Source organism: Oncorhynchus nerka, linkage group LG24 (genome assembly GCF_034236695.1).
Source record: "Oncorhynchus nerka isolate Pitt River linkage group LG24, Oner_Uvic_2.0, whole genome shotgun sequence".
Taxonomy (NCBI): domain Eukaryota; kingdom Metazoa; phylum Chordata; class Actinopteri; order Salmoniformes; family Salmonidae; genus Oncorhynchus; species Oncorhynchus nerka.
This window is the reverse complement of record NC_088419.1, coordinates 6985955-7001817: the sequence shown is the minus strand read 5'-3', so window position 1 is coordinate 7001817 and position 15863 is coordinate 6985955. Positions and strand designations below refer to the sequence as shown.

The window sequence follows — 15863 nt, the reverse complement described above, 5'->3', positions numbered from 1 at the left end:
ACAAGGCAGGTCCTACAGGCCCTAGTTTCTACCTTCTTAACAACACTATCAACAAGGCAGGTCCTACAGGCCCTAGTTTCTACCTTCTTAACAGCACTATCAACAAGGCAGGTCCTACAGGCTCTAGTTTCTACCTTAACAACACTATCAACAAGGCAGGTCCTACAGGTCCTAGTTTCTACCTTCTTAACAACACTATCAACAAGGCAGGTCCTACAGGCCCTAGTTTCTACCTTCTTAACAGCACTATCAACAAGGCAGGTCCTACAGGCTCTAGTTTCTACCTTAACAACACTATCAACAAGGCAGGTCCTACAGGTCCTAGTTTCTACCTTCTTAACAACACTATCAACAAGGCAGGTCCTACAGGTCCTAGTTTCTACCTTCTTAACAACACTATCAACAAGGCAGATCCTACAGGCCCTAGTTTCTACCTTCTTAACAACACTATCAACAAGGCAGGTCCTACAGGCCCTAGTTTCTACATTCTTAACAACACTATCAATAAGGCAGGTCCTACAGGCCTAGTTTCTACCTTCTTAACAACACTATCAACAAGGCAGGTCCTACAGGCCCTAGTTTCTACCTTCTTAACAACACTATCAACAAGACAGGTCCTATAGGCCCTAGTTTCTACCTTCTTATCAACACTATCAACAAGGCAGGTCCTACAGGCACTAGTTTCTACCTTCTTAACAACACTATCAACAAGGCAGGTCCTACAGGCCCTAGTTTCCACCTTCTTAACAACACTATCAACAAGGCAGGTCCTACAGGCCTAGTTTCCACCTTCTTAACAACACTATCAACAAGGCAGGTCCTACAGGCCTAGTTTCCACCTTCTTAACAACACTATCAACAAGGCAGGTCCTACAGGCCCTAGTTTCTACCTTCTTCACAGCACTATCAACAAGGCAGGTCCTACAGGCCCTAGTTTCTACCTTCACAGCACTATCAACAAGGCAGATCCTACAGGCCCTAGTTTCTACCTTCTTAACAACACTATCAACAAGGCAGGTCCTACAGGCCTAGTTTCTACCTTCTTAACAACACTATCAACAAGGCAGGTCCTACAGGCCCTAGTTTCTACCTTCTTAACAACACTATCAACAAGGCATGTCCTACAGGCCCTAGTTTCTACCTTCTTAACAACACTATCAACAAGGCAGGTCCTACAGGCCCTAGTTTCCACCTTCTTAACAACACTATCAACAAGGCAGGTCCTACAGGCCCTAGTTTCTACCTTCTTAACAGCACTATCAACAAGGCAGGTCCTACAGGCCCTAGTTTCTACCTTCACAGCACTATCAACAAGGCAGATCCTACAGGCCCTAGTTTCTACCTTCTTAACAACACTATCAACAAGGCAGGTCCTACAGGTCCTAGTTTCTACCTTCTTAACAACACTATCAACAAGGCAGGTCCTACAGGCCCTAGTTTCTACCTTCTTAACAGCACTATCAACAAGGCAGGTCCTACAGACCCTAGTTTCTACCTTCTTATCAGCACTATCAACAAGGCAGGTCCTACAGACCTAGTTTCTACCTTCTTAACAACACTATCAACAAGGCAGGTCCTACAGGCCCTAGTTTCTACCTTCTTAACAACACTATCAACAAGGCAGGTCCTACAGGCCCTAGTTTCTACCTTCTTAACAACACTATCAACAAGGCAGGTCCTACAGGCCCTAGTTTCTACCTTCTTAACAACACTATCAACAAGGCAGGTCCTACAGGCCCTAGTTTCTACCTTCTTAACAGCACTATCAACAAGGCAGGTCCTACAGGCTCTAGTTTCTACCTTAACAACACTATCAACAAGGCAGGTCCTACAGGTCCTAGTTTCTACCTTCTTAACAACACTATCAACAAGGCAGGTCCTACAGGTCCTAGTTTCTACCTTCTTAACAACACTATCAACAAGGCAGATCCTACAGGCCCTAGTTTCTACCTTCTTAACAACACTATCAACAAGGCAGGTCCTACAGGCCCTAGTTTCTACCTTCTTAACAACACTATCAATAAGGCAGGTCCTACAGGCCTAGTTTCTACCTTCTTAACAACACTATCAACAAGGCAGGTCCTACAGGCCCTAGTTTCTACCTTCTTAACAACACTATCAACAAGACAGGTCCTATAGGCCCTAGTTTCTACCTTCTTATCAACACTATCAACAAGGCAGGTCCTACAGGCACTAGTTTCTACCTTCTTAACAACACTATCAACAAGGCAGGTCCTACAGGCCCTAGTTTCCACCTTCTTAACAACACTATCAACAAGGCAGGTCCTACAGGCCCTAGTTTCCACCTTCTTAACAACACTATCAACAAGGCAGGTCCTACAGGCCCTAGTTTCCACCTTCTTAACAACACTATCAACAAGGCAGGTCCTACAGGCCCTAGTTTCTACCTTCTTCACAGCACTATCAACAAGGCAGGTCCTACAGGCCCTAGTTTCTACCTTCACAGCACTATCAACAAGGCAGATCCTACAGGCCCTAGTTTCTACCTTCTTAACAACACTATCAACAAGGCAGGTCCTACAGGCCCTAGTTTCTACCTTCTTAACAACACTATCAACAAGGCAGGTCCTACAGGCCCTAGTTTCTACCTTCTTAACAACACTATCAACAAGGCATGTCCTACAGGCCCTAGTTTCTACCTTCTTAACAACACTATCAACAAGGCAGGTCCTACAGGCCCTAGTTTCTACCTTCTTAACAACACTATCAACAAGGCAGGTCCTACAGGCGCTAGTTTCTACCTTCTTAACAACACTATCAACAAGGCAGGTCCTACAGGCCCTAGTTTCCACCTTCTTAACAACACTATCAACAAGGCAGGTCCTACAGGCCCTAGTTTCCACCTTCTTAACAACACTATCAACAAGGCAGGTCCTACAGGCCCTAGTTTCTACCTTCTTCACAGCACTATCAACAAGGCAGGTCCTACAGGCCCTAGTTTCTACCTTCACAGCACTATCAACAAGGCAGATCCTACAGGCCCTAGTTTCTACCTTCTTAACAACACTATCAACAAGGCAGGTCCTACAGGCCCTAGTTTCTACCTTCTTAACAACACTATCAACAAGGCAGGTCCTACAGGCCCTAGTTTCTACCTTCTTAACAACACTATCAACAAGGCATGTCCTACAGGCCCTAGTTTCTACCTTCTTAACAACACTATCAACAAGGCAGGTCCTACAGGCGCTAGTTTCTACCTTCTTAACAACACTATCAACAAGGCAGGTCCTACAGGCCCTAGTTTCTACCTTCTTAACAACACTATCAACAAGGCAGGTCCTACAGGCGCTAGTTTCTACCTTCTTAACAACACTATCAACAAGGCAGGTCCTACAGGCCCTAGTTTCTACCTTCTTAACAACACTATCAACAAGGCAGGTCCTACAGGCCTAGTTTCTACCTTCTTAACAACACTATCAACAAGGCAGGTCCTACAGGCCCTAGTTTCCACCTTCTTAACAACACTATCAACAAGGCAGGTCCTACAGGCCCTAGTTTCTACCTTCTTAACAACACTATCAACAAGGCAGGTCCTACAGGCCCTAGTTTCTACCTTCTTAACAACACTATCAACAAGGCAGGTCCTACAGGCCCTAGTTTCTACCTTCTTAACAACACTATAAACAAGGCAGGTCCTACAGGCCCTAGTTTCTACCTTCTTAACAACACTATCAACAAGGCAGGTCCTACAGGCCCTAGTTTCTACCTTCTTAACAGCACTATCAACAAGGCAGGTCCTACAGACCCTAGTTTCTACCTTCTTATCAGCACTATCAACAAGGCAGGTCCTACAGACCTAGTTTCTACCTTCTTAACAACACTATCAACAAGGCAGGTCCTACAGGCCCTAGTTTCTACCTTCTTAACAACACTATCAACAAGGCAGGTCCTACAGGCCCTAGTTTCTACCTTCTTAACAACACTATCAACAAGGCAGGTCCTACAGGCCCTAGTTTCTACCTTCTTAACAACACTATAAACAAGGCAGGTCCTACAGGCCCTAGTTTCTACCTTCTTAACAACACTATCAACAAGGCAGGTCCTACAGGCCCTAGTTTCTACCTTCTTAACAGCACTATCAACAAGGCAGGTCCTACAGACCCTAGTTTCTACCTTCTTATCAGCACTATCAACAAGGCAGGTCCTACAGACCCTAGTTTCTACCTTCTTAACAACACTATCAACAAGGCAGGTCCTACAGGCCCTAGTTTCTACCTTCTTAACAACACTATCAACAAGGCAGGTCCTACAGGCCCTAGTTTCTACCTTCTTAACAACACTATCAACAAGGCAGGTCCTACAGGCCCTAGTTTCTACCTTCTTAACAACACTATCAACAAGGCAGGTCCTACAGGCCCTAGTTTCTACCTTCTTAACAACACTATCAACAAGGCAGGTCCTACAGGCCCTAGTTTCTACCTTCTTAACAACACTATCAACAAGGCAGGTCCTACAGGCCCTAGTTTCTACCTTCTTAACAACACTATCAACAAGGCAGGTCCTACAGGCCCTAGTTTCTACCTTCTTAACAGCACTATCAACAAGGCAGATCCTACAGGCCCTAGTTTCTACCTTCTTAACAACACTATCAACAAGGCAGGTCCTACAGGCCCTAGTTTCTACCTTCTTAACAGCACTATCAACAAGGCAGGTCCTACAGGCCCTAGTTTCTACCTTCTTAACAACACTATCAACAAGGCAGGTCCTACAGGCCCTAGTTTCTACCTTCTTAACAGCACTATCAACAAGGCAGGTCCTACAGGCTCTAGTTTCTACCTTAACAACACTATCAACAAGGCAGGTCCTACAGGTCCTAGTTTCTACCTTCTTAACAACACTATCAACAAGGCAGGTCCTACAGGCCCTAGTTTCTACCTTCTTAACAACACTATCAACAAGGCAGGTCCTACAGGCCCTAGTTTCTACCTTCTTAACAGCACTATCAACAAGGCAGGTCCTACAGACCCTAGTTTCTACCTTCTTATCAGCACTATAAACAAGGCAGGTCCTACAGGCCCTAGTTTCTACCTTCTTAACAACACTATCAACAAGGCAGGTCCTACAGGCCCTAGTTTCTACCTTCTTAACAGCACTATCAACAAGGCAGGTCCTACAGACCCTAGTTTCTACCTTCTTATCAGCACTATCAACAAGGCAGATCCTACAGGCCCTAGTTTCTACCTTCTTAACAACACTATCAACAAGGCAGGTCCTACAGGCCCTAGTTTCTACCTTCTTAACAGCACTATCAACAAGGCAGGTCCTACAGGCTCTAGTTTCTACCTTAACAACACTATCAACAAGGCAGGTCCTACAGGTCCTAGTTTCTACCTTCTTAACAACACTATCAACAAGGCAGGTCCTACAGGCCCTAGTTTCTACCTTCTTAACAACACTATCAACAAGGCAGGTCCTACAGGCCCTAGTTTCTACCTTCTTAACAGCACTATCAACAAGGCAGGTCCTACAGACCCTAGTTTCTACCTTCTTATCAGCACTATCAACAAGGCAGGTCCTACAGACCCTAGTTTCTACCTTCTTAACAACACTATCAACAAGGCAGGTCCTACAGGCCCTAGTTTCTACCTTCTTAACAACACTATCAACAAGGCAGGTCCTACAGGCCCTAGTTTCTACCTTCTTAACAACACTATCAACAAGGCAGGTCCTACAGGCCCTAGTTTCTACCTTCTTAACAACACTATAAACAAGGCAGGTCCTACAGGCCCTAGTTTCTACCTTCTTAACAACACTATCAACAAGGCAGGTCCTACAGGCCCTAGTTTCTACCTTCTTAACAGCACTATCAACAAGGCAGGTCCTACAGACCTAGTTTCTACCTTCTTATCAGCACTATCAACAAGGCAGGTCCTACAGACCCTAGTTTCTACCTTCTTAACAACACTATCAACAAGGCAGGTCCTACAGGCCCTAGTTTCTACCTTCTTAACAACACTATCAACAAGGCAGGTCCTACAGGCCCTAGTTTCTACCTTCTTAACAACACTATCAACAAGGCAGGTCCTACAGGCCCTAGTTTCTACCTTCTTAACAACACTATCAACAAGGCAGGTCCTACAGGCCCTAGTTTCTACCTTAACAACACTATCAACAAGGCAGGTCCTTAGTTTCTACCTTCTTAACAACACTATCAACAAGGCAGGTCCTACAGGCCCTAGTTTCTACCTTCTTAACAGCACTATCAACAAGGCAGATCCTACAGGCCCTAGTTTCTACCTTCTTAACAACACTATCAACAAGGCAGGTCCTACAGGCCCTAGTTTCTACCTTCTTAACAGCACTATCAACAAGGCAGGTCCTACAGGCTCTAGTTTCTACCTTAACAACACTATCAACAAGGCAGGTCCTACAGGTCCTAGTTTCTACCTTCTTAACAACACTATCAACAAGGCAGGTCCTACAGGTCCTAGTTTCTACCTTCTTAACAACACTATCAACAAGGCAGGTCCTACCGGCCCTAGTTTCTACCTTCTTCACAGCACTATCAACAAGGCAGGTCCTACAGGCCCTAGTTTCCACCTTCTTAACAACACTATCAACAAGGCAGGTCCTACAGGCCCTAGTTTCCACCTTCTTAACAACACTATCAACAAGGCAGGTCCTACAGGCCCTAGTTTCTACCTTCTTCACAGCACTATCAACAAGGCAGGTCCTACAGGCCCTAGTTTCTACCTTCTTAACAACACTATCAACAAGGCAGGTCCTACAGGGCCTAGTTTCTACCTTCTTAACAACACTATGAACAAGGCAGGTCCTACAGGCGCTAGTTTCTACCTTCTTAACAACACTATCAACAAGGCAGGTCCTACAGGCCTAGTTTCTACCTTCTTAACAACACTATCAACAAGGCAGGTCCTACAGGCCCTAGTTTCTACCTTCTTAACAACACTATCAACAAGGCAGGTCCTACAGGCCCTAGTTTCTACCTTCTTAACAACACTATCAACAAGGCAGGTCCTACAGGCCCTAGTTTCTACCTTCTTAACAACACTATCAACAAGGCAGGTCCTACAGGCCCTAGTTTCTACCTTCTTAACAACACTATCAACAAGGCAGGTCCTACAGGCCCTAGTTTCTACCTTCTTAACAGCACTATCAACAAGGCAGATCCTACAGGCCCTAGTTTCTACCTTCTTAACAACACTATCAACAAGGCAGGTCCTACAGGCCCTAGTTTCTACCTTCTTAACAGCACTATCAACAAGGCAGGTCCTACAGGCTCTAGTTTCTACCTTAACAACACTATCAACAAGGCAGGTCCTACAGGTCCTAGTTTCTACCTTCTTAACAACACTATCAACAAGGCAGGTCCTACAGGTCCTAGTTTCTACCTTCTTAACAACACTATCAACAAGGCAGGTCCTACAGGCCCTAGTTTCTACCTTCTTCACAGCACTATCAACAAGGCAGGTCCTACAGGCCCTAGTTTCCACCTTCTTAACAGCACTATCAACAAGGCAGGTCCTACAGGCCCTAGTTTCTACCTTCTTAACAACACTATCAACAAGGCAGGTCCTACAGGCCCTAGTTTCTACCTTCTTAACAACACTATCAACAAGGCAGGTCCTACAGGCCCTAGTTTCTACCTTCTTAACAACACTATCAACAAGGCAGGTCCTACAGGCCCTAGTTTCTACCTTCTTAACAACACTATCAACAAGGCAGGTCCTACAGGCCCTAGTTTCCACCTTCTTAACAACACTATCAACAAGGCAGGTCCTACAGGCCCTAGTTTCTACCGTCTTCACAGCACTATCAACAAGGCAGGTCCTACAGGCCCTAGTTTCTACCTTCTTAACAACACTATCAACAAGGCAGGTCCTACAGGGCCTAGTTTCTACCTTCTTAACAACACTATGAACAAGGCAGGTCCTACAGGCGCTAGTTTCTACCTTCTTAACAGCACTATCAACAAGGCAGGTCCTACAGGCTCTAGTTTCTACCTTAACAACACTATCAACAAGGCAGGTCCTACAGGTCCTAGTTTCTACCTTCTTAACAACACTATCAACAAGGCAGGTCCTAGTTTCTACCTTCTTAACAACACTATCAACAAGGCAGGTCCTACAGGCCCTAGTTTCTACCTTCTTCACAGCACTATCAACAAGGCAGGTCCTACAGGCCCTAGTTTCCACCTTCTTAACAGCACTATCAACAAGGCAGGTCCTACAGGCCCTAGTTTCTACCTTCTTAACAACACTATCAACAAGGCAGGTCCTACAGGCCCTAGTTTCTACCTTCTTAACAGCACTATCAACAAGGCAGGTCCTACAGGCCCTAGTTTCTACCTTCTTCACAGCACTATCAACAAGGCAGGTCCTACAGGCCCTAGTTTCTACCTTCTTAACAGCACTATCAACAAGGCAGGTCCTACAGGCTCTAGTTTCTACCTTAACAACACTATCAACAAGGCAGGTCCTACAGGTCCTAGTTTCTACCTTCTTAACAACACTATCAACAAGGCAGGTCCTACAGGTCCTAGTTTCTACCTTCTTAACAACACTATCAACAAGGCAGGTCCTACAGGCCCTAGTTTCTACCTTCTTCACAGCACTATCAACAAGGCAGGTCCTACAGGCCCTAGTTTCCACCTTCTTAACAGCACTATCAACAAGGCAGGTCCTACAGGCCCTAGTTTCTACCTTCTTAACAACACTATCAACAAGGCAGGTCCTACAGGCCCTAGTTTCTACCTTCTTAACAACACTATCAACAAGGCAGGTCCTACAGGCCCTAGTTTCTACCTTCTTAACAACACTATCAACAAGGCAGGTCCTACAGGCCCTAGTTTCTACCTTCTTAACAGCACTATCAACAAGGCAGATCCTACAGGCCCTAGTTTCTACCTTCTTAACAACACTATCAACAAGGCAGGTCCTACAGGCCCTAGTTTCTACCTTCTTAACAGCACTATCAACAAGGCAGGTCCTACAGGTCCTAGTTTCTACCTTCTTAACAACACTATCAACAAGGCAGGTCCTACAGGTCCTAGTTTCTACCTTCTTAACAACACTATCAACAAGGCAGGTCCTACAGGCCCTAGTTTCTACCTTCTTCACAGCACTATCAACAAGGCAGGTCCTACAGGCCCTAGTTTCCACCTTCTTAACAACACTATCAACAAGGCAGGTCCTACAGGCCCTAGTTTCCACCTTCTTAACAACACTATCAACAAGGCAGGTCCTACAGGCCCTAGTTTCTACCTTCTTCACAGCACTATCAACAAGGCAGGTCCTACAGGCCCTAGTTTCTACCTTCTTAACAACACTATCAACAAGGCAGGTCCTACAGGGCCTAGTTTCTACCTTCTTAACAACACTATGAACAAGGCAGGTCCTACAGGCGCTAGTTTCTACCTTCTTAACAACACTATCAACAAGGCAGGTCCTACAGGCCCTAGTTTCTACCTTCTTAACAGCACTATCAACAAGGCAGGTCCTACAGGCCCTAGTTTCTACCTTCTTCACAGCACTATCAACAAGGCAGGTCCTACAGGCCCTAGTTTCTACCTTCTTAACAGCACTATCAACAAGGCAGGTCCTACAGGCCCTAGTTTCTACCTTCTTAACAACACTATCAACAAGGCAGGTCCTACAGGCCCTAGTTTCTACCTTCTTAACAACACTATCAACAAGGCAGGTCCTACAGGCCCTAGTTTCTACCTTCTTAACAACACTATCAACAAGGCAGGTCCTACAGGCGCTAGTTTCTACCTTCTTAACAACACTATCAACAAGGCAGGTCCTACAGGCCCTAGTTTCTACCTTCTTAACAACACTATCAACAAGGCAGGTCCTACAGGCCTAGTTTCTACCTTCTTAACAGCACTATCAACAAGGCAGGTCCTACAGGCCCTAGTTTCCACCTTCTTAACAACACTATCAACAAGGCAGGTCCTACAGGCCCTAGTTTCTACCTTCTTAACAACACTATCAACAAGGCAGGTCCTACAGGCCCTAGTTTCTACCTTCTTAACAACACTATCAACAAGGCAGGTCCTACAGGCCCTAGTTTCCACGTTCTTATCAACACTATCAACAAGGCAGGTCCTACAGGCCCTAGTTTCTACCTTCTTAACAACACTATCAACAAGGCAGGTCCTACAGGCCCTAGTTTCTACCTTCTTAACAACACTATAAACAAGGCAGGTCCTACAGGCCCTAGTTTCTACCTTCTTCACAAACTATCAACAAGGCAGGTCCTACAGGCCCTAGTTGTGTCTCACCTGGACTACTGTTCAGTCATGCTGTCAGGTGACACAAAGAGGGACAATTGCAATTGGCTCAGAACAGAGCAGTACGGCCCTTGGATGTACATGAGAGATAACAATAATATGCATGTCAATCTCTCCTGGCTGAAAGTGGAGGACAGATTGACTTCTTCACTACTTGTTTATATAAGAAGTATTGACATGTTGAATGCACCAAGGTGTCTGTTTAAACTACTAGCACACAGCTCAGACACCCATACATACCCCACAAGACATGCCACTAGTGGTCTGTTTAAAACTACTAACACACAGCTCAGACACCCATACATACCCCACAAGACATGCCACCAGTGGTCTCTTCACAGTCCCCAAGTCCAGAACAGACTATGGGAGGTGCACAGTACTACATAGAGCCATGACTACATGGAACTCTATTCCACATCAGGTAAATGATGCAGCAGTAGAATTAGTATAGCTCCTTTTTTGATTCTACAAGACCATCAGACTGTTAAACAGCCATCACTAGCACAGAGCGGCTGCTGCCTACATACAGACTAGAAATCATTGGAACACTTGATGAGAGAGAAAGATGGAGATGGGGAGAGAGTGTACCTCCTTTTTGAGTTTGAAGAGGGGATTCCCGGCCTCTACCCTCCCTCCATCTGGCACCAGGAGCTCCGTGATCACACCGGCCGCCGGAGATGGCACCTGCAACGAGGTCTGAGACAAAACGCATTCTTGTTATCAAACCGTACACACAGTTAGTCAAATTTCAAACATACTACATTCCAGTATTTGATAGCTTTGACTTTTATAAATATCTGATCATCAATGACGTCATAAGGTGAGGACCCTTTTTATCTCCACATCCTGTCTGAATGACTCGCCCAAAGTAAACTGCCTGTTACTCAGCCCCAGAAGCCAGGATATGTATATAAATGGTACCATTGGATAGAAAACACCTTGAAGTGTGTAGAAATGTTAAAATAATGTAGGAGAATATAACACAATAGATATGGTAGGACAAAATCCCTCCAAAAAACAACCGGGAAATGTTTTTAACAGTTAAAGGCTATATTGTGTATTCCTATATATACTCCTCCAAAAAATAAAGGGAACACTTTAAACAACACAATGTAACTCCAAGTCAATCACACTTCTGTGAAATCAAACTGTCCACTTAGGAAGCAACACTGGTTGACAATAAATGTCACATGCTGTTGTGCAAATGGAATAGACAACAGGTGGAAATTATAGGCAATTAGCAAGACACCCCCAATAAAGGAGTGGTTCTGCAGGTGGTGACCATAGACCACTTCTCAGTTCCTATGCTTCCTGGCTGATGTTTTGGTCACTTTTGAATGATGGCGGTGCTTTCACTCTAGTGGTAGCATGAGACGGAGTCTACAACCCACACAAGTGGCTCAGGTAGTGCAGCTCATCCAGGATGGCACATCAATGCGAGCTGTGGCAAGAAGGTTTGCTGTGTCTGTCAGCGTAGTGTCCAAAGCATGGAGGCGCTACCAGGAGACAGGCCAGTACATCAGGAGACGTGGAGGAGGCCGTAGGAGGGCAAAAACCCAGCAGCAGGACCGCTACCTCTGCCTTTGTGCAAGGAGGAGCAGGAGGAGCACTGCCAGAGCCCTGCAAAATGACCTCCAGCAGGCCACAAATGTGCATGTGTCTGCTCAAACGGTCAGAAACAGACTCCATGAGGGTGGTATGAGGGCCCGACGTCCACAGGTGGGGGTTGTGCTTACAGCCTAACACCGTGCAGGATGTTTGGCATTTGCCAGAGAACACCAAGATTAGCAAATTCGCCACTGGCGCCCTGTGCTCTTCACAGATGAAAGCAGGTTCACACTGAGCACATGTGACAGACGTGACAGAGTCTGGAGACGCTGTGGAGAACGTTCTGCTGCCTGCAACATCCTCCAGCATGACCAGTTTGGCGGTGGATCAGTCAAGGTGTGGGGTGGCATTTCTTTGGGGGGCCGCACAGCCCTCCATGTGGTCGCCAGAGGTAGCCTGACTGCCATTAGGTACCGAGATGAGATCCTCAGACCCTTTGTGAGACCATATGCTGGTGCGGTTGGCCCTGGGTTCCTCCTAATGTGGCTGGAGTGTGTCAGCAGTTCCTGCAAGAGGAAGGCATTGATGCTATGGACTGGCCCGCCCGTTCCCCAGACCTGAATCCAATTGAGCACATCTGGGACATCATGTCTCGCTCCATCCACCAACGCCACGTTGCACCACAGACTGTCCAGGAGTTGGCGGATGCTTTAGTCCAGGTCTGGGAGGAGATCCCTCAGGAGACCATCCGCCACCTCATCAGGAGCATGCCCAGGTGTTGTAGGGAGGTCATACAGGCACGTGGAGGCCACACACACTACTGAGACTCATTTGGACTTGTTTTAAGAACATTACATCAAAGTTGGATCAGCCTGTAGTGTGGTTTTCCACTTTAATTTTGATTGTGACTCCAAATCCAGACCTCCATGGGGTTGATAAATTTGATTTCCATTGATCATTTTTGTGTGATTTTGTTGTCAGCACATTCAACTATGTAAAGAAAAAAGTATTTAATAAGAATATTTCATTCATCCAGATCTAGGATGTGTTATTTTAGTGTTCCCTTTATTTATTTGAGCAGTGTATAATGTGACTTCTTAGTGTTTACAGGACCTTGTCAGTCTCGATCGCACACACCACCTCATCCTCTTTCACTGAATCTCCAACAGCTGGAAAAGACCAAAGGAAGGTTTTACTGTCCTGCACAAAACCTAGATGGCAACAAGATAGTAAACATGAGCTGAGTGGATTTTCCTGAGACCCCCCAAAAAAAACTACCTTTCTCCCACCTGACGTCCTCTTCTGTGATCGACTCAGAGAACGGAGGGGTGTTGACAGTGACAACTTCCTCCCCTGATCCCCAAAAAAAACCACAAAGATGTCAGGCAGATTTGATTTAAAACAGTAACTTGTTTACTACACAGAGAAAGGATAGAGAGATGTTTGAATACGTACTATGTGCTGTAGATGTCTTGAAGTATCTGATGTGGAAGATAACAATTGGTGACGGAGGCTCACATCTAAAACACAGAGGAAGTAGCCTCTTGAAAAGCAAGGGGTTTAAAACCAGCGCAACGCTCATTAAAAGACTCTCAAACATAATTCATGAAACAAACATTTTCTGTATCAAACAAAAATACATGTGAAACCTTCAGATGACTCCAGGCCTCAGCCTGAGACCAAACATACTGAGATAAACGCAGGACCAAGAGAAGACACTTACAACTGAGTGCTCCTGTAGACATCCCTGTTGCCAGTGGAGAGGCCTTCAAGAAGATAAAAGGAGAGAGAGAGAGAGAGAGAGAGAAAGAGAGGGGAAAAAAATTGCGTGGGAGAGAGCGGAAGAGAAAAGAGTGAGAAAGAGGGCATAAGGAGAGAGAGTGAAAGACGGAGAGCGAGGAACTGAGGATATTATTATTAGTGTTTCCAACACAGTGATAACCACTGTTGAGTCAGTCTATTCTGGAGAACACTGCGTGTATAGCTACATTAACAGCTACTTGATGATGGGGATATTTATCCACTTACAGTATTTTTGATACTTAACCGGCATAACAGTCATCATCCAAACAGAGTATGTTTTTTCCCCCCGAATTTATAAAACAGAATAAAGGCCCATCATTTAACATTAGTCCTGGGTTGGGCCATGTTAATCATGCACAAAACAGAACAAAACAAGGACTGAAAACAGGGAAGGGCTTACCTGGACTTGTCTAACGAGGAAAGTTTGTTTTTTGTTAAAAAATGTTTTGTTACGGTCTGATACGTAACCCCCCCCTCTTTCCTTCCCCTCTGATACACGTTACCCCCCTCTTTCCTTCCCCTCTGATACACGTTTACCCCCTCTTTCCTTCCCCTCTGATACTTCCCTTCCCCTCTGATACACGTTACCCCCCTTTCTTTTTCCTTCCCCTCTGATACTTACCCCCTCTTTCCTTCCCCTCTGATACTCTTTCCTTCCCCTCTTACCCCCTCTTTCCTTCCCCTCTGATACGTTACCCCCCTCTTTCCTTCCCCTCTGATACCCCCCCCCTCTTTCCTTCCCCTCTGATACACGTTACCCCCCTCTTTCCTTCCCCTCTTCTTCTTTCCTTCCCCTCTGATACTTCCCCCTCTTTCCTTCCCCTCTGATACCTTACCCCCACTTTCCTTCCCCTCTGATACACGTTACCCCCTCTTTCCTTCCCCTCTGATACACGTTACCCCCTCTTTCCTTCCCCTCTGATACACGTTACCCCCCTCTTTCCTTCCCCTCTGATACACGTTACCCCCTCTTTCCTTCCCCTCTGATACACGTTACCCCCTCTTTCCTTCCCCTCTGATTACCCCCTCTTTCCTTCCCCTCTGATACACATTACCCCCTCCTTCCCCTCTTTCCCCCACTTTCCCCCCTCTGATACACGTTACCCCCTCTTTCCTTCCCCTCTGATACACGTTCTTTCCTTCCCCAGGGACCCCCCCTCTTTCCTTCCCCTCTGATACACATTACCCCCTCTTTCCTTCCCCAGGGATACACCCCCCTCTTTCCTTCCCCAGTTACCCCCTCTTTCCTTCCCTGATACTTACCCCCTGATACCCCCTCTTTCCTTCCCCTCTGATACACGTTACCCCCCTTTTCCTTCCCCTCTGATACACGTTACCCCCCTCTTTCCTTCCCCTCTGACCCCCCCCTCTTTCCTTCCCCTCTGATACACGTTACCCCTTCCCCTCTTTTACCCCCTTTTCCTTCCTACTGATACACGTTAACCCCCCCTCTTTCCTTCCCCTCTGATACACGTTACCCCCTCTTTCCTTCCCCTCTGATACACGTTACCCCCTCTTTCCCTCTGATACACGTTACCCCCCTCTTTCCTTCCCCTCTGATACACATACACATTACCCCCTCTTTCCTTCCCCTCTGATACACGTTACCCCCCTCTTTCCTTCCCCTCTGATACACATCATCCCCATCTTTCATTTATCTTTTTTTTTTAAATGTTCTTTCTTTTTTCAGCCTATGGTTTTCATCGGTCACCACCTAACAACAAACCTTCATACAATTAACGGATAATGTTTCCTATCGACAAAAAAGGAATCACCTATCGCAGTCACCAAACAAGTGGATAGTTACGCCAGTTGAATTGGTTGCTGTTCAAACAAACATTTGATGAAATGCATGCAATCTGATCCAGCACAGGGCCCCAGTACAGCCATTGCCTTTACCAGAGCAATGCATGTTATGTATTGGCCTTAGGCCTAGCTCTGATCAGGCCATTGACAACAAACTAGTTTGGCAATGTGTGTTTACTCAAACGGGCTGGAATAAATCCTCTTTGGAAAAGTAATGTGTGTGGCACAGTGTTTAACACAAAAACCTCAATCAAGTAGCAAACGATTTGTCAAAGGCATAAAAATCAGACTCTTCTCTTAGCTATCTGGTAGTGGGTCAGTGTGAAATATTCAAATGGTGGCTAGCTATAGTTATGCTTACACTGGCCAAGGCACAGGTAAGGTTGTGTAAGTCGGTGTAGGCTAAAGTGGGGTTGCAGAGACACCCGAA

General features: G+C 45.8%; 1 pseudogene; it reads right to left on the bottom strand.

Moving 5' to 3' along the window:
* Window positions 1-15863, bottom strand: part of LOC115120951 (dihydrolipoyllysine-residue succinyltransferase component of 2-oxoglutarate dehydrogenase complex, mitochondrial-like) — a 59903-nt pseudogene that overhangs the window by 41151 nt on the left and 2889 nt on the right.